The following is a 7399-nucleotide window of genomic DNA, read 5'->3' on the forward strand; positions in this document are numbered from 1 at the left end:
GATTTATTTAAAAAGAAACGAGAGTTGTTTACAAAGTTAAAGCAGGTTAAAGCAGATGCAGATGAGTTACAGTCTTAAATTTCAAAAGGTAATAGAAGCTTCTATAATAAGCAAGCTCTACATATTCTTTAGGACTAATGCATGCTAAGCAGCTGGGGATCTCTTGCTTATGCCTAGAAACTTTTCCCCCAGAGTCCAAGCAGCATACAGATAATCAGTTCCTTCTGTATGGGGTTTTTTATCCCCTTCCTGCCATGTGCTCTGAGCTGGAAACTCAGTTAATGGGAGGTCAAGAGCACAACAGTCTTTTGTTTTCTTTAACATCCCATAATAGTCTATCTGGTGTTGATGGACCTCTCCTGCCAGGCAGGGTGTAATGCATTCTGTTGCCAATCAGCACTTCCCCTAGGTAAAGTCTCTCCCCTGTCTGGTGATTTAAATAGCCACAGAGGCTCACAATGCAACTAGTCAGATATTAACCCAGGCAGCAACTCAATAAAGCATTCAATAAAGTCTAAACACATTCTTGTCATTCTAATACCTGTTTTAACAATACTAACCCAGGTGAGCCAGACTGATTCCAGCTATGCGTTTGTCCATGTTCAAATAAGACATGGGGGCTTCTGCAAGAGCTAACACCTCATCTGCCAGTGTCACAGGCAGGATGGGCAGGGATGGTGTCTCTGGCCTCTGTTTGCCAGAAGCTGGGAATGGGTGACGGGGATGGATCACTTGATGATTACCTGTTCTGTTCATTCCCTCTGAAGCACCTGGCATTGGCCACTGAGCTAGATGGACCATTGGTCTGACACAGTGGGCCGTTCTTATGTTCACAGGTTCTATCAGGAGTATCTACTCATTTGGACTCACTGGGGAGCCACAGAAAGAAACAAGGTGTGCTGAGGCAAGAAGACCCAGTCTCAGAGCCCCCGGGGGTCATGCTTGTCAAAAGCTAAAACTAGGCCCAGCCCATGAAAGGGGCACTCCCAGGAGAGACTGTATAAAGGCTGGAGCATCAAACAACTTTGTAAACCTGAGACAGCTGCCTTGGGACAATGACAGGGAGAATCCCCAAAGTGACTCCTTTGATTCTGCTCTTCTCTGGCCTTTGGTTCATAGAATCATAGAACTGGAAGGGACCTCGAGAGGTCATCTAGTCCTGTCCCCGGCACTCAAGGCAGGACTAATTATTGTTTGCAGATGCAGTGCAATAACCATCAAAGGTCTGGGAATCATAGGACTGGAAGGGACCCTGAGAGGTCACCTAGTCCAGTCCCCTGCACTCATGGCAGGACTGAGTATTATCTAGACCATCCCTGAGAAGTGTTTGTCCAACCTGCTCTTAAAAATCCCCAATGATGGAGATTCCACAACCTCCCTAGGCAATTTATTCCAGTGCTTAACCACTCTGACAGGAAGTTTTTCCTAATGTCCCACCTAAACCTCCCTTTCTGCAATTTAAGCCCATTGCTTCTTGTCCTATCCTTAGAGGTTAAGAAGAACAATTTTTCTCCCTCCTCCTTGTAACAACCTTTTATGTACTTGAAAACTGTGATCATGTCCCCTCTCAGTCTTCTCTTCTCCAGACTAAACAAATGCAATTTTTTCAATCTTCCCTCATAGGTCATGTTTTCTAGACCTTTAATCATTTTTGTTGCTCTTCTCTGGACTTTCTCCAATTTGTCCACATCTTTCCTGAAATGTGGCGCCCAGAACTGGACACACTATTCCAGTTGAAGCCTAATAAGCGCGGCGTAGAGTTGAATAATTACTTCTCGTGTCTTGCTTACAATACTCCTGCAAATACATCCCAGAATGATGTTTGCTTTTTTTGCAACAGTGTAATTCTGTTGACTCATATTTAGCTTGTGATCCATTGCGACCCCCAGATGCGTTTCCGCAGTACTCCTTCCTAGGCAGTCGTTTCCCATTTTGTATGTGTACAACTGATTGTTCCTTCCTAAGTGAATTACTTTGGATTTGTCCTTATTGAATTTCATCCTATATACTTCAGACCATTTCTCCAGTTTGTCCACGTCATTTAGAATTTTAATTCTATCCTCCAAAGCACTTGCAACTCCTCCCAGCTTGGTATCCTCCGCAAAGTTGATAAGTGCTACTGGGAGGGTTTCACCATATCTCAGAGGGTTACACCCTCGTGGGTGGGGGCTAGGCCTGTACTGGAATAAGGTCACTCTGTGCTTCACAGTGTGGCAGAACCTAGAATGTCCATTAGCAGGGAAAAATCCAGGGGGAATCGGCTTGTGGAATGGACAAAAGCCCCATCTGAATGCTCTCACATTGCCCTTCTCGCCCTGGCAGGCTACAGAATAATGTCCACATTTTGCTCCAGATCATCCCCTCCTCCCAGCGGGAAGGAAATGGCTTCAATGGAGCTGGCTCAGGTAAGGGATTATCAGGGAGCTGGTGATGGGTTCTGCTTGGAGGGAGAGGAGCAGTAAATGCATAGGAGGGTGGGAGCTGCTCGAGGTGGTGGGAGGCAGGAACTATGTAGGGTGGAGAAAGGGAGGGGACAGGATGTGACAAACATTCTGAGACTTGTGTAATCTAGGGTGTGATGGGTTGTCACTCTGGGGTGCAGTCTGGGGGGCTTCTGGGAATTGCTGTGCCCTCTAACCCTCAAGCTGGGCTGGCCCTTCTCACACTGCTTTGCTGGAGATTCAGCCAGCCTCTCCAGGCCTTGTTATCACCCAACACGAGAGCTGGTGGTGCCATACACTCAACTAAGCTACCTGAGTGCTTTACCTAAGCCACTCAGGGACAGATAGAAGACATCAGCCAATTTCCCAACGATAAGTGATAGCAAATAGATCAAAGCAGATTACTTAGCAAATAACCAAAAACTCAAACTAAGCCTAACATACTAGATCAGAGGTGGGCAAACTATGGCCCACAGTCCACATCTGGCCCGTGGGATTCTCCTGGCTGGCCCCTGAGCTCCTGGCCCGGGAGGCTAGCCCCCAGACCCTTTCCTCCTGTTCCCCCTCCCCCGCAGCCTCAGCTTGCCCCTCCGCCAGCACAGTGCTCGGGGTGGCGGGGCTGCGAGCTCCTGGGGCAGTACCGCTGCAGCGTCCGGCCTGACCCGGTGCTCTATGCTGCACAGTGTGTGGCTGTAGCACCGCCAGCCACCGGTGCTCCAGGCACTGTGGTAAGGAGGCAGGGAGCGGGGGGGTTGTATAGAGGGCAGGGGAGTTCAGGGTGTTGGTCAGGGGGTGGGGGTGTGGATAGGGGTCAGGGCGGTCAGAAGGTGGGGAATAGGGAGGGTTGAATGGGAGTAGGTGTCTGGAGGGGCTGTCAGGAAGGAGGGGGGGTTGGCTGGGGTGGCAGGGGCAGTCGGGTGGGGGTTCTGGGAGCGGTCATGGAACAGGGAGCAGGGGGGTGGATGGGGCAGGGGTCCCAGGGGGCCATCAGGGAACAGGGGGTGTTGGATGAGACAGGAGTCCTGGGGATGGGCTGTCAGGGGTGAGAAGTGGGAGGGGGCAGATAGGGAGTGGGGGCTGGGCCACTCCCCCCTCCCCGAACCGGTCCTCCATACAATTTCCAAAACCTGATGCGGTCCTCAGGCCAAAAAGTTTGCCTGCCCCTGTACTAGATGGATAGAATTTGAATTAGCAATTTCTCACCCTGACTGATGATTGAAGCAGTCCACCAAGTTTCCATACACAAGCTGGAAATCCCTTTACCCTGGGATCAGCACATCCCCCAGTTCAGTCTTTGTTCCTCAGGTGCTTCCAGGAGTTCTCTTGTCTGGGGAATGAGGCCAAGAGGTGATGTCACACCCCACCTTATGTAGCTTTTCCACATGGCGGGAACCCTTTGTTCCAAACTCAGTTTCCAGTCCAGTTAGTGGAAAAATACAGGTACCAAAATGACACTTCATTAGTTACCACCACTCCCAATCTTTGTGGCAACTGCAAACTTTATAAGAGATGATCTTGTATTCTCTTCTAGGTCATTGATAAGAATGTTAAATAGCACAGAGCCAAGAACCAATCCTTGTGGGAACCCCCTAGAAAGAAATCCACTCGACCATGGTTCCCCATTTACAATCACAGTTTTTAATCTATTTAATGTATGCCGTGTGTGTTTTGTATCTTTCTAGTCAAAATATTGTGCTGAACCAACTCATATACCTTACAGAAGTCTAGGTATATTACATCAGTACTATTAGCTGCAACCAAACTTTTGATCTCATCCAATAAGGATATCCAGTTAGTTTGATAGGATCTATTGTGTCTACACTTTTGTTAACGGGTACTAATGATATTACCCTCCTTTAATTCATTATTAATGAAGTCCAGTATCGGCTGCTCCATTCTCTTGCCCAGTATCGATTTCTGACTAACACTCTTGTAATTAGCTGCGTCATCTCTTTTATACTTTTTAAATATTGGCACAGCATTAGCTTTATTCCTGTCTTATGGAATTTCCCCAGTGTTCCAAGTCGTAATTAAAATCCACATTAACAGTCCACCATGCTCCTCCACCAGGTCTTTCAAAACTCTAGTTATATGGACCCACTGATTTAAACACATCTAACTTTAATAGCTGCTGTTTAACGTCCTTGTGAGTTACTGTTGGAATGGAAAGACTGTCAGCGTCAACATCTTATGATATGAGTTACATCATCTGTTTTTCTCCAAATCCAGGAGAGAAATATTTATTTAACACTTTACCTCTTCTGCATTATTTTTGATAATTCTGCCCATTTCCATCTAGTAATTTACCACTACCATTGTTAGGATTCATTTTGTACTTAATATACTTTTTAAAACTTCCTTCTTATTTTCATTGATTTCTGATAGTTTCCCTTACCAATTTTCTACAATTCTGACCTTCTAACTTATATTCTTTACTATTGACTTCCCTTTCTTCCATATATTTTATTTGAAGAGTGTTGGTATTCCTACCAGGGAGCCACCAGCAGGGTCCAGAGACAGCCCCATCTCCTATATCAAGCTCTGGCTAGTAGGCATGTGATAAATGTGAAGACCCTGCCTCCATCTGTCAGCTGGGAGAGACAAAGGTTCTCTCTTTCTACTCTCTGATGCCTCCTGGCTGCTCTAAACAAGGTGGGGTGGGACTCTGTTAACATGTGCCTCCCGGAGTTTCCATTTACTTGGCGCTGCTGTTCCGTGAATAGTGGGGTTGTGAGTGGGGCAGCAGGTACTGAGTGTTGGACTCTTTCTCTTTCAGGGGTTGGTGACTTTCGAGGAGGTGGCTGTGTATTTCACCAAGGGGGAATGGGCTCTGCTGGACCCTACTCAGAGAGCCCTCTACAGGGATGTCATGCAGGAGAACTATGAAACGGTGGTCTTGTTGGGTAAGGAGTCCTGTCCCCTGGGTTATTAGAAGCTGCGGGGTCTCTAAAGAACCAGAGTAGTAATAACTTTATACCTTTATTCGTCATACACGTTTTGACAAGTATCCCTGCCCCCCCCTTTTTGCCTTATCTCCCATACACTAGTATAATTTTTGCCCATGTGCCTTTTTGGTGCCGTCAGTCATTTTAAAATTGCATTTAAGGTATCCTTATTGGCTACATTAATAACTGTAGCTTTCATGCCTTTTCCTCATTTTAAGAGGCAAATATGCTGCCTGTAGAATTCTAAATTAAGTAAATAGGTGTATGACTCATGCATGGCTTGTGTGACAGTAAATTAATGGAGATGTCCTATCTCCTAGAACTGGAAGGGACCTTGAAAGGTCATTGAGTCCAGCCCCCTGCCTTTACTAGCAGGACCAAGTACTGATTTTGCCCCAAATCCCTAAGTAGCCCCCTCAAGGATCGAACTCACAACCCTGGGTTTAGCAGGCCAATGCTCAAACCACTGAGCTATCCCTCCCCCCAAATGAGTCAGATGAGCTCCTCTTTTGCTAGGAGAGCGTATAATGTTGCCATTCAGGACTCCATGGGTGAAGGGAGAACAGAGCTTTGGGAGGGGAGGAGAATGGGGGAGTAGATAATTCTGGGGTGCCAGGACATGGGGAGGGTGTGTGCAGGATTAGAGCTAAGAATCAGCAGGGAGGGATGAGGTAGAGAGAGACTAGGAGGGAAGACAAGAAGCTCCCAGGGTGCCGGGAGGTGGTGATGGCTGAGAGTAATGGGACGAAGGAGAGGGTAGAGTGGAGGGAGGGCACCCAGGAAGTGAGCTGGGTGGGTCAGTGGGAGGGAGGAGAGGTTTAGGGATCTAGAGCTGTGGGGGATCCCAGACCTTTAACCCCGAATCCCTGCCCAAGCCTCAGGTAAATCCTAGACTTCAGCATAACTACTCCCACAAAGCCTCAACTTAATATAAGGCCCTGAACTGTAGCAAGCTTAGGCTATGTTTACACTACCGCGGCCAGTCAACCTGCACTACGCAACTCCAGCTACAAGAATAACAGCTGGAGTGGACGTACCTTAGGTCGAGTTCCAGCAGGGTGTACACTGTGGGGGGTCGACAGGAGAGCTTCAGGGGTAGAGTCAGGAGTAGAGAACTGGAGAGCGATTTGCAGTCGATTTGGCAGGTCTTTATTAGACCCGCTAAATCGACCACCGGTGGATCGATCTCAGAGCGTCGATCCCGGCTGTAGTGTAGACCTGCCCTTAATAACCTATTTATTTATGTTCACCTCCTTGCCCCTCCACGCATGTTCCAAGCTAATAAGCAATACTGTGATAATGGCATTTTACCTCTAGCGAGTATAAAATTGCCCACAAGACATGAGACTAGGGCCTGGTCTACACTATGAGTTTAATTCGAATTTAGCAGCGTTAAATCGAATTAACCCTGCACCCGTCCACACAACGAAGCCATTTATTTCGAAATAAAGGGCTCTTCAAATCGATTTCTGTACTCCTCCCCGACGAGCGGAGTAGCGCCAAAATCGATATTGTCATTTCGAATTAGGGTTAGTTTGGCCGCAATTCGATGGTATTGGCCTCCGGGAGCTATCCCACAGTGCACCATTGTGACCGCTCTGGACAGCAATCTGAACTTGGATGCACTGGCCAGGTAGACAGGAAAAGCCCCGCGAACATTTGAATTTCATTTCCTGTTTGCCCAGCACAGGAGAGCATAGGTGACCACAGAGAGCTCATCAGCACAGATAACCATGCAGGCCGATAATCGAAAAAGAGCACCAGCATGGACCGTACGGGAGGTACTGGATCTGATCGCTATATGGGGAGAGGATTCAGTGCTAGCAGAACTTTGTTCAAAAAAGACGAAATGCCAAAACTTTTGAAAAAATCTCCAAGGGCATGATGGAGAGAGGCCACAATAGGGACTCAGATCAGTGCCGCGTGAAAGTCAAGGAGCTCAGTCAAGCCTATCAGAAAACAAAGGAGGCAAACGGTCGCTCCGGGTCAGAGCCGCAGACATGCCGCTTCTAC

At 47.5% G+C, this 7399-nt stretch overlaps 1 long non-coding RNA gene across 1 annotated transcript; it reads left to right on the forward strand.

Moving 5' to 3' along the window:
* The first annotated feature begins 2331 nt into the window (after positions 1-2331).
* LOC135889403 (uncharacterized) lies at positions 2332-7177 on the forward strand. The gene is made up of 3 exons (XR_010561927.1): positions 2332-2405; positions 5218-5344; positions 7072-7177. It is a non-coding gene; the product is annotated as an uncharacterized LOC135889403 (long non-coding RNA).
* Positions 7178-7399: the final 222 nt, after the last annotated feature.

The sequence above is a fragment of the Emys orbicularis genome, chromosome 15 (assembly GCF_028017835.1).
Source record: "Emys orbicularis isolate rEmyOrb1 chromosome 15, rEmyOrb1.hap1, whole genome shotgun sequence".
Taxonomy (NCBI): Eukaryota; Metazoa; Chordata; order Testudines; family Emydidae; genus Emys; species Emys orbicularis.